Source organism: Vanellus vanellus, assembly GCF_965231255.1.
Source record: "Vanellus vanellus genome assembly, chromosome: 22".
Taxonomy (NCBI): domain Eukaryota; kingdom Metazoa; phylum Chordata; class Aves; order Charadriiformes; family Charadriidae; genus Vanellus; species Vanellus vanellus.
In genome coordinates, this window is record NC_138927.1 from 8,815,328 (window position 1) to 8,826,986 (window position 11,659).

At 52.6% G+C, this 11,659-nt stretch overlaps 1 long non-coding RNA gene across 1 annotated transcript; it reads left to right on the forward strand.

Annotated features, from left to right (window-relative positions):
• Nucleotides 1-5,680: 5,680 nt before the first annotated feature.
• On the forward strand, nucleotides 5,681-11,116 carry LOC309680672. The gene is made up of 3 exons (XR_014269968.1): nucleotides 5,681-5,784; nucleotides 9,005-9,103; nucleotides 11,018-11,116. It is a non-coding gene; the product is annotated as an uncharacterized lncRNA (long non-coding RNA).
• Nucleotides 11,117-11,659: the final 543 nt, after the last annotated feature.

Sequence of the window (11,659 nt, forward strand, 5' to 3'; positions counted from 1 at the left end):
CTAGAGAGTGGCGTGGTTAGTGAGTCTCTCCAACAATAGTAGTGGCCGCTGAACTGCCTGCGCTCCAGTACCATACACATTGCTGGCTAGCATAAAATGGGTGTTTCTTTCACATCTCTGCTGCTGAGCTTTTGTTTGGAATTCCTCAAGCTCAGACCTCCAAAGCCTCTGTTGTAAAGCTTCTTCTCGGTCCGTATTTCATGCAGAAGGATGTGCATGATACAAATTCTTCCTTTAATCTCATCTCTTCGTAAACTCTCTCCTGTCAGCTTCTGTCTCACACCAGAATATTCCTGTTTGTGCAGAAGTTACCCCAAAAGTGAATAAGATCCTGCTGAGCAGTACAGTCTTCCCACCACCTATTTATAGTGCATGCAGTTACCCACCATGTATCTCATAACTATAATTGCCTTTTAATTGCTGTTTAGCAGTGCCTTAAAGGTTTTTAAATGCTCATGCCTTGTTTTCTCATGAGCTCTATTTATTCCTCCTTTGGCTCCCTTCCTCAGCCTCATCAAATTTAGCATCTCCTTGCCTTTGAGGCTCTGCCGTTTCTTACTTCTCTTGTGTCCTTTCTCATGTGGCTGCTCCAGATGCTGTGTGTTCTCCAGTCTCGCTCTGACGTGCCGTTGGGGCCCATCTGCTGGAAAGGGCTCTGCACTCACTGTGACGCCCTGACAACAGTCCTTTTGCCAGGCAGGGTGGCTCAGGCAAGATGCCTCAGTGTCTCCTAAGGCAGCTGCCTTGCAGGGCTGGTTAGTGTGGTGAGGCTGCTGGGGCAGTTAGGGCCAGGTACACGATCCAGGAATGGGGACCAATGTTTAAGAGCCTGGAAAGGAGCTGATAATAGGGACAGGGAGTTGGTAAGCAAGGTGGGAGGCAGGCACTGTGGCCTGAGGTTCCCTGCATGGATTTGTTTTGTCAGGGTGGCCCAGGTGCTGCTATATTGCCAGTGGTCCCCACATGGAACAGCCCCTCTCTAAAGCCACAGTGCGCTGGGCTGGGTGACACATACAACTGGTATCACTGTGATTGCTTTTTTAATGCTTCATGTGTTTCCTGTACCTGTTTTCACCTGTCTGCTTTCTCTGATGGCCACAACAATGTGGGGTTTGTGCTTGTATAGCACCTGGCACCCTGTGTGGGTAACCAGGAGCAAGCAGTAGCCTGGGGTTGTCTCATACAGCCTCTGAGTGCAAAAGTCCTTTTTGATGTTTCTTGCTTCATGTTTTAGCTTGTTCTGTGGTATTTCCATAGCTCAAATTAATTTAATTATCCCCCGAGGTGCTTGCTTGCTCACAGTTGTTGGGGACTTTACTGTCCTCCTCTTGTGTATTGAGAAGCCCACACAACTCTGAATCATCAGTAAACGTAATCACAGTGCTTGATGTTTGTTCTTCCAAGTCCATGCTATACACAATAAAGGAAACTGGTCTTAATACCAATCTGTGCCTCCCCTTTCGGCACCTGTTGTGTTCCAAAACACTTATGAGCTGCGTATGGCCCCAACACTCAGTCCTAACAGCATTTGTATTGACAGGAGAGATTAATATTTTATGTAAAATTGGATCAAAAGCTTTCTCACCCCATAGGTAACTTATTTCCAGAGTTTGCCCCTAGCAGCCTGAGCACATCTGCTAAGCATGGTGTAGACTTGTTGACCGGGCTGAGTTAAGTAGCCTATGGCGCTCTGTAGCTTGCAGGCTCAGGGCAGGTGAGTGCACTGTGCTGCCAGCCTGCATCCCTGCCTATGGCCAATGTTTGCCTGTGACCCAGCACTACTTGTGATGTGGGCTGCGCAGCGCTGCCCTAGGCTGGCATCCTCACTCATGTGCTCTGGCCAAGTGTGGGGGTTCATTAGTCAAAGAGCAAATTACTGAACTGAAACAGGGACCAGAGCTCCCTGGTCTCAGAGGGGGTTTGCTGTTTCAGGTTCCTTGTGCTCCTAGGCAAAGAAGGAGGCAGAGCTTGGCAGATTGGGTGCTGGCTGGGGCTTGGGTTTGGGCTAGGTTACAGGTTCAGTTCCTTCACAAGCTCGCACATTCTCCAGCTCTTTCTCAAGCTGCCATCAAAACATAAAGGTGATGAAAACATTTCTCTTTCGTCCATAGAGTGGTGGAAGATGGTGAGAGCTTGCGAGATGCTGAATTAATTGCTTAGTGCAGGATGTGCAGGTCCCTGGAGCAGTAGGACTGGGCACAGTGATAGCGGCTGTGCTGCAGCTCAGATATACAGAAACTGAGCACCCATGGGATGCCCCTTCTGCACTTACTGTGTCCTCTGAGCCACTAGGATGATCCAAGGGCTGGAGCATCTCGCCTATGAGGATAGACTGAAAGAGTTGGGGCTGTTCAGCCTGGAGAAGAGAAGGCTCCGAGGAGATCTTATTGCAGCCTTCCAGTACCTAAAGGGGGCCTACAGGAGAGCTGGGGAAGGACTTTTTACTAGGGCATGTAGCGATAGGACAAGGGGAATGGCTTTAAACTGGAAGAGGGCAGGTTTAGATTAAACATTAGGAAGAAATTTTTCACTTTGAGGGTGGTGCGGCACTGGAACAGGTTGCCCAGAGAGGTTGTTGAGGCCCCATCCCTGGAGGTGTTCAAGGCCAGGCTGGATGTGGTCTTGGGCAACCTGGTCTAGTGGGAGGTGTCCCTGTCTATGGCAGGGGGGTTGGAACTCGATGATCTTCAAGGTCCTTCCCAACCTAAACCATTCTATGATTCTGTGATTCTATGCTTACAAGCTGAACGCACTTGGTTATAAAAGGTGCTGCTGTTTAAATTACACATATGGGGCTTCATACAGATCTTAACAACTCTGTGCACAATAGCCGTGCACCCTTTCCTCCTCTCTGTTTGCATTTAGGAAGATGGGCAGCACACTGCTTGGTGTTTCCATACACAGGGGAGTGTGTGGTTGCACGCAGCTTCTCCTTTGTCTTCTCCTGAGCTCATCACAGGTGCTGCCATCCTTCAGGAGGGTACAGCAGGGAGGATTGCACTGTAATGCAGAAGCAGGACAGGAAAATCTTCAGCCTTATTGCTCCACATTTCTCTTTCCTTTTAGTGCTCTCAAAACCCAATTGCCGTATGAAAGGAAGGCAGCCTGGAGCCCTGAGGCTGGTTTTGCATTGCTGGGAGTCTGCGAAGCCAGGCTCTGCTTCAGATGGTGCTCACTGGATGCATATGCATGTGCTCTGGCTGTCGGTGCAAACCAAAGCCTCCAGATGGTTGTCCTGTGGTGATGGCTAAGGGCTAAGGCTTGCATGGACCAGTCTGAGGCCAACAGGGGCTGGGGGCATTTGTTGCCCTGGGGAGACTGTCCCATCGTGGGAACGGAGGGGGAACATTGGTGAGCAGAGCCCGAGCGAAAGACGTGGCACCATCCCCTGGCACACTCCCCTCTGTGGGGCAACCACCAGCCTGTGGGACAGGGGCTGGGGAGCTGCCACCGTTTACGGGGCTGCCCCCCCTTTCTTTGTCTAGCGAAGCTCTGCTTTTGCGAGGGGGGCGGGGCATGTACATCTCTAAATGGCATTATTAAAGTAAGAAGCTTCCGGTCGGCGCAACTTCCCTTGTTTTGTGCTTTTTTGGGGACTGAATAAAAAGGAGTGCATGGGGGGGGGGGATGACTAATGATGTCATTTGGGGCACCTCAGTGTCACCAGGGAGTGATGATGCAGCACAGGAGCAGGTGAGTGGGGGATGAGGGGTTCACGTGTGGGTCCCCCCAGAAGAAGAGGGTCATAGCCCAAAAATGTAAGAACATTCATAGGGGGATTAAAAAAAAATTAAAACTTGTAAATATGGGTGTGAGGCATTAAAACAGAGAAAAATCTCTCATTTTTATATATATTGAAAAATATTATTCATTTATGTATTTAAACGGATTTCAAAATAAAAAACTAAATCTAAGTAGATATAACTGTAAATAGATATGAGTGTAAATATATATTCTATTCTAATATATATTCTAGACATAGTCTAAATATATATGTGTAAATATAATATATAATTCTAAACATACATTATATATGTGTAGATAATCGAGATTCCCTAAATATATATGTTGCTGCGCTCTCTCCTGCCGCCTGTTGACGAAAGCCGATACTGCAGCCCGGGAGACGCGCACCATCAGTGGCGCCCTCCTCGCCGCCGGCGGACCCGACTCCCGCCGTCCCTGGCCACGCCTCCTGCCATTCCCGGCCCCACCTGCTACCCTCCCCGACCCCGCCTCCCGCCCTCCCTAGACCCGCCTCCTGCCATCCCTGGACGCGCCTTCTGGCCTGTCTCAGCCCCGCCTCCCTGCCCACACTGGTCCCGCCTCCCGCCTGCTTGTTTGCCGCCTCCAGCCCCTCCTCAGCCACTCTTCTCCGCCCGCCTCGGCCCCGCCTCCCAGTGCACCTTGGCACCGCCTCCTGCCTTCTTGTGCCCCGCCTCCAGCCCCTCCTCAGCCATGCCTCCCCCCCCATCTCGGCCCCTCCTTCCGATCTTCCCGGCTCCGCCTCCTATTTTTCCTGGCCCCGCCTCTTACCAATCTCGGCCCCGCCTTCTGCCTCGCTTCGGCTCCGTCTCTCGCCCCTCCCCATCCATATCTCCCGCCCACCTCAGCCCCGTCTTCTGCCCACTTTGGCCCCGCCTCTCGACCACCCGGGCCCCGCCTTCCATCTGTCTCGGCTCCGCCTCCCGCCCCGCCTCTTGCCCGCCTCGGCCACGCCTCACGCCTCCTTTCGGCTGCACCTCGTTCTTACCGCTGCTTCCCCCGCGTGGCCGAAGCGCGATACTGCAGCACCGCCTCCGCACGGGCGGTTACCGGGCGCCATCCCCGGCGGCGGCAGGGGGCTAGAAGCACCGGGGAGGCGATCGAGCCCCTTCGCGGGGGCGGGGGTGTCTCCTGCCCGCTGGCGACCCGGGGCTGGCGGGGCGGCAAGCTTCGAACTGCCCGCTGCGGCAGGCTGCCGGTCCGCTGGATGCGAGCCGGCTCCCGGCAGCCCCCGGGAGTTACCCGAGCGCTGATGGAAGGCGAGAGGGGAAGAAGGCGGGCACCCCTGGCAGGTGCAGACGCCGGGCGCCTCCCCAGCTCGCCAGACCTGCCCCGGAACCTCCCCTGTCACCCCTAGGACCGTGTGCCCCCACCACCACTGTGTTCCCCCCCACCCGCAGTTGCTGGCCCACGCGCCGGCGCAGTGGCCGCTGCCCCCCGAGGTGCGGGAGCCCCGACCCCCCACGAAGTGCCTGGCCCCAGGGAGCGCTGCGTGGAGGCCGGGGCTGCACAACCGGTTTTTTCAGTGCTGTGGCACACAAATTTCTAACGTTTTTAAGAAGCAAAAGCCGGATTTTGGTGAATTCCCCCCCTTCTTCGTCGGGCTCGGCCGCACCTCCCCGCCGCCCCAGCAACGGCCCCGCGCAGCCGCAGGTGCCTCCTCACCATGGCAACCACTCCGGGGCGCATGGGCGTGAGGGCGGGCCAATCACAGCGCGGGCGCCGCGCTTCGATTGGTCGGGCAGCCTCGCCGGGGTGGGGCGTGGCAGAGAATGACGCGACATCAGGCCAATGGAGCGGGGTCGCAAGGAGGGGTTACGGGCGGCGGTCAATGGGCGCGCGGCATGGGCGGGCCGTCGGGGGCGCTCCGGAAGCGAAGGCGGCCGGGAGAAAACGGCGCCCAGCTTGAAGTCGGAGTGGTGAGGCCCGGGGCGAAAACGTGGCTCGGCGGGCGGGTCTTGGGCTGGATCCGGCCTGTGGTGCCGCCGCGAGCACGTCGTGAGGCAGCTGGAGCGCGTCAAGGTGAGCGGGGGGCCTGAGGCGAGGCACTGTAGGGTCGGAGCGGGGGGTGACTGAGCCCGACTTCCCGCGGGGTCCCTTCGGCCTGGGGGTGTGGGGGTGCGGGGCTGGTGGTGCCGGAAAAATGAAGCCCGAAAGGGCGGTAGTAAGGCGGCACTCCGGCCGTGCTAGCGTAGCCCCGCTGCGAGGTGGGCCCGGGCCTTCTGCACTTGCCCAGCGCTCCCCAAAAGTGCCGGTGGGCCCTAGGGGTGGCGGGCTGTGAGGAGGCTGTGCCGCCCTCGGCCCTCAGCATCGCCCGCGGGGCCTGCCGGGGGGGTGAGGAAGCAGAGAGGGTGAGCTGGTTTGGGGCCCGAAGTGGAGGGCAGGTTTTCTGACCCTGGAGCTGGAAAGCAGGCTCCCGGGACTGGTTTGGGGGCTCAGAAACAGCTGGAGTTGTGTGGCTGTGGGGTGAGGAGCAGGGGTCAAGTCCTGCGTTTTTGATGCTTGAGAGCAGGCCCAGGAGCTGGGCATTTGGGCTCAGAAACGGGCAGTAAGTGAACTGATTTGGTAGCCAAGAGCAGACTCCCATTTGGCTGGTTTTGCAGGGGGGGTGGGAGGCGGAGAGGGGCGGGAGGGCACTGGGCGCTGCGTGGGAAAGGAGGGCGTGGGCAGGGTGTGTAGACTGTCCCTGGAGGTGGGGGTCTAGTGCCGTGGGACCCCCAAGTTCAGGAGGCGGGCGTGCAGCAGGCTGAGGAGGTCTCTGGGGGGGGAAGGTGCTTTTCAGACCCAGCATGCCATCTCCTCTTTGAATCCAGCTCTTCTTTGGACATGGCTTGGCATAATTATTAAGAAATTAATCACAGAAACTTATGGATGTTTATAACATGTAAAGCCATGGTGCTTAACCGTAACACTCAAGTCAGGATGGTGATTGGTTGATGAACTTGTCCAAAGCCTAGACTGTTGCAAATAGGTAGAGGTGGTAAGAAGGAGCTGAAATCAGCTGGAGCTTCAGTGCACAGCTGGGGCTTCAATTAGCCAGAGCTGTGGCAAACAGGGGCTGGAGAGAGACGGGGTGTGCTCTGTCCGGAGCGTGCATTAGTCAGAGTTTGGGGATGCTACAGGTACTCTGCGTCAAGCGGGCAGAGAAGGCAAATTTGCTGCCAGCATAGGAAAGCTGATGCAGGACTGCAGTGAACAGAGTGCGCCTCCTTCCCAAATTGGTGCCTGGGTAGTTAGGAATGCCTTCCTTTCGGGTAAAAGAGCCAACTTTCCTCTCAGATAAATTAAGAGCTGCCCGATACCTTCTTTAGGGTCTGGTGTTTCCCTTCAGTTTGTTCATGCTGATTTTATGGACAAGTTGCAAATGGCCTTTTATTTTCCCCTGTGTAACTGAATTGTTATGGACCTGTGGTGTGAGAATCGTTAACTTTTGAGCACCTAGGTGCTAGTGGAAATGTAATGAATGAAACGTGATGGAAGCTGCTTGATTTTTACTCAATTTTTTTTTTCTTCCAGTGTTGATGGCATGTTGTCCTGTGGCTCAACCCACCTTCTGTTCCGTGGAGCCTTCAATCTAGGGTTTCTAAGTAAAAAAAAGTTTGTCCTTCCAGAAAAGAACTGGTTGTTGGGCAGATTGAGGTGTAGACGTAGAGAGTCGCTGAAGTACACGGTCAGCGTTCAAGCCGAATTTCGCTTAGTGTTGCAGCTGCTGGTGTTCCCTTTCATTACTTTCCCCCCAGCTCCCTCAGGGCTGGAATTTTTTGGTTTGTTGTTTTTTTTGGTTTTTTTTTTTTTGCAGGGGTGTGGGTGTGTGGATGTGTTTGGGGTGTGCGCGTGGTTTCCAAAGCAGAGCGCAGTGTTGCCTGTTGGCAGCCTTCAGAGCTCTTCTGCTGCCTGACCTCCCCTTTTTCACTCCTGTCTCAGGGCTGTAACTTTCCTTTGGCTAATTTGAGCAGAGCAACGAAGTTACTTGCCTGTGTAAATGTGCTTGTAGTACTAGAAAGGTAAGTGCTTGAAGCAGTAGTGAAAAGCTTGGCTACAGGTAGGATTTCTGAAGGAAGAACAGCAGCAGCAGGAAGCCAATAGCAAGTTCCCCCAAAATCATGTGTGTCAAACACATGAAAGTTTTATTGCCAAGTGTTGTTTGGCAGTACCTTCCAAGTGGCTATTTTTGGTAAAAGTAACTTTTCAGGAAATTCAGGGTTGTTTGTGGCAAAACCCATCCCTCGGTCTGCATGCCCCGCTCCATAAACGTCCAGCGGCGGGGCTGTCAGTCCCTGCTCTGGGTATTGCCACCGTGGTGCTGTGATATTTGGACCTAAGGGAAGGGTCTTAGAAGAGAAGGAGAACACCTGTTTTCTGTAAGGGCTGTGAAAGCTGAGCCTTTTCTCTGTCTGCGGCTTTCCTGTGTGCACGAGATGAAGCTGTTCTATTTTTCTCCCTTATTCCTTGTCTATATATCTCTGAAGCTGCTGCAGGTTTGCAATTTGCATTACTATGTTTTTGTGGAGTTGTCATTGTGGATGACTTCTGCTGTGGCCGAGTGTCAAGAGGTGGCCTTTAGTTTAAAGTTTCAGAAATGGCATCCCCGGAAACCAGCATAGGTGAAGCTGATCCTGTGCGTCCAGCTGTGCTCACAGGGATGCTTGGGGGCTCCTCGTGCAAAGAGCAAGGTGCACGTGGGCACCGGCAGGGTTGCGCTGGGGTCTGGGTGCGTGCCGTACTTCTGCTTTTGGGAGACAGCAGAGAGCGTGTGCCCGGTAAGGCCGGGGGCAGTCACAAGCTGGCAGGGACCCTGAGCAGGTTTGGTGGCATGACGGCAGTTGTAAAAGCTCTTGACCGTCTGGAAAAAGAGCCTGGAAAAAATCATTGCTTGTTTGGCAGGAGGCGGTTCAGCGGGCCGGTGGGTTGCTGTACCCCGTAACAAAAATGTTCACTTTGGGCCGTCTAGGGTGAGGAAACCTTGGCTGTATGTAGGCTTGAGAAAACATACCTGTCCATGTCTGTCACCTGCGTGTAGCCGGGAAGGTGGCTCTAGTGCAACTGAAGCTGCCGGTGAGACAAGGAAAGGCAGGATTGTCTAAAACATGCAAGAGCTCTCGTGGCCTGCCCCAAGAACCGTCCCAAAGGTGATGCCAAATACTTTTTCCTTCACTTGGGTATCATCTGGGCAAACCTTAATGGAGAAGGCAGCTTGAGATTCCTGCCCAGCTTTACACTAAAGGTTTTTTTCCTCTCTCAGCAGATTGTCATCTGCCAGCGTTTCTCCATGGTCGCCCTTTCTTCTGCCGTGATGGTACGGGACAGACAGAAAGGATCCAGAGTGGTCTGCCAGTACAAGGTATGTCTCCTATGCGCATCTGCATTTTTCCTAAGGTCCTTGTCGTGTGGACTCTGAGGTTAATTGAAGGGTGTGTCGATGCTCCTCCCGTAATTTTTCAATGAAATATTTGAACGTGAATACTGAAAACAAAGTGTGTTCTGGAGCATGTTGGGCCCATGCAAAGCTTGCTTCCCTCCGCTTATTTTCTCTTCCCGAAAGCATAAACTTCTCTTTCAGTGTGCTTACCGTTAACTGGCACTGTGAAAATGTTTCACTAAAAGAGGCAAGAAAGCATTCGCAAGGGTTCAAATGTTCCAAAGAAGGAGACTTTGTTTCTGTGATAAAAGCTTTATGCTTCTTCAGTCCACGAGTTTTTAAAATAGCTTCCAGTAGTACCGGAAAATCTTATTGAGATACTGGCCTCTGTACGCAAAGCAATCGAGGTCAGAGAAGAGACAGGGACAAAGCAGCGTGGCTTCCGCATGTTTTGTGGGCTTTGCCGAGAAGCACTGACAGCCTTGTAAGTGGTGACAGTGAGTCCCAATGTGTTTTTGGTGAGCTGCTGCTTCCCTAATGTCCTTTTTCGACACCAAGACGTTGCTCTCTTTCTCTTTTTTTTTTTTTTTTCTTTTAAAAACAAAGTCCACAGCCCATCTTCCCAATTTGGTGGCATTGCCAGTCTTTGGGTTTTCAGTTGTAACAGGTGAGAGATATCAAAACACGTTCCTCTGTGCGTTCAGCACAGCTGAAAGCATCAGCCCACCTGCCGGTCCCTTTTGGTAGCCTTATGGATGGCAGGAGTGGGGCTTTGATTTCCCTCTCTCCCCCCCAGTAAAACCATATGGGGGATTTTTGATCTTTCTGATTTTTCTATCCTAAATTAAACTTTAGAAAAGGTTAAAATTGTAGAATTTACAAATGGACTTGCGTTGTTTAAACTGCAACTGCCAAATGGCTGTAGCATACAATGTATTCGGTGTACTTTGGCAATGAGGTATTTATTCTAAAGCTTTAAAAGCAGGACCGTTTTTTAAATTACATTTAAATGTTTAACAAAGGCAATGTTTAAAACCAAATGTTTAAACAAAGGATACACTTAAAAAGAGGCAACTGAATGTGAGCAGTTTTTTATTGCCGATCTTGAGACGAAGCGCTCTGAGATATTGATTTCTGTCTGGCTGTCAGCGGTGCGTTTCCCCGGCGGTTCAGTAGCATCTCCTGTGCAGGGCAGCCAGCCAGATGTCCCCGCTAATCGTGCAGTACCCAAAAACCCCCGAGTCAAATTATAGCTGTGTATTTTGGAGATGGCTAGTTTAATGGTGTGGATTGACAGCTGGGCAAGTTCATTTAGTGCCAAAGGAAAGTCAAATACTTTTATAGTATAAGTATTTTTATTGGGGAGAGAGATAGAGATAGATCTCTAAGCATACGTGCACCTCTTCAGCATAGAGTGAAGGACTGAGCTTTGTTCTTTCTTGCTCATTGCACTCTTCAGAGTTTTACCCTTCCCTTTCGGCTGTACTCACCCAGCAAGGTGTGCAGCGGCGGTGGTGTGAGGGCTGTAGCTGTTTGGGGGGGGGTCCGTCGCATCAATTCTGGTCATGGCCCAGCCCTGTGCAGCAGCCTGGCAGGGGGATGTCCCCGCAGCAGCGCTGCGAGGAAGGGAGGAGGGGTTTCCCAGGGCCAGCCAGAGGGTTTACTGGCGTGCTCAGAACGTGTTCAGAGTGGCAACGCTTAGTCTTAATACTGACTGGAAGAGTTCCAGTTGCTCTGGCTTTGAAAGGCTGCGTTGTATTTAACACTGAGCTGTTTCCCTGGAGTCCTCCTGTAGCTCAGCTGCTGCCCCGTCCCTCAGTGTGAGGGAATTCCTCTGCTTTCTTCTGTGCTCTTTGTTAATCTGCTGAAATATAATTGGGGCTTTTTGTGTTTCAGGTGTCTCGCCGTACGGGTCGATGCTCAGTAGACCCCCCTGCCCAGGTTTGCCTGACTGTTGTTGAGCGCCCCGAGGGGACGGGGCCAGCCCTGGGTCCGGTGGCTTTGTTCTTTGGGGGGGGGGGGAATAAAGGGGGGGGTGGGGAAGAAGGGGGAGGGGGTCGGTGGTGATGTCGTTTGGGGCAGCCCAAGGTCCCCGGGGGAGCAGCGGCGATGATGTGGTGGAGGAGCAGGTGATTGGGGTATGGGGGGGTCACACGGATGTCGCCTGAGAAGAGGGGGATCACAGCCCCAAAATGTCTGCAAATTCGGGGGGGGGGGGAAGGATTAGCAAACTTAAAAACCCATGAATATGGGCCTAAGGCATTGAAATAAAGAAAAATCTCACATTTTAGTCTCTATTAATAAATTAATATTTATTTCTTTATATAGGAGGAGTTCAAAATAAAACCCTAGATCTACTCTGTTACATAAAGGATTTTAGACTATAAAGAGGTGTGTCCTAGAGCCCATTTTTGTCTCTATCATTCTAACTCTGCCGGGCTGCCCACCCCTTTTCTTTGCCTGCTCTGTCTCTTCTCTTCAGCTCCTTGAGGTTTTCTGGTATTTCTCAGGCTTATATTTACCCTAAATATATTTATG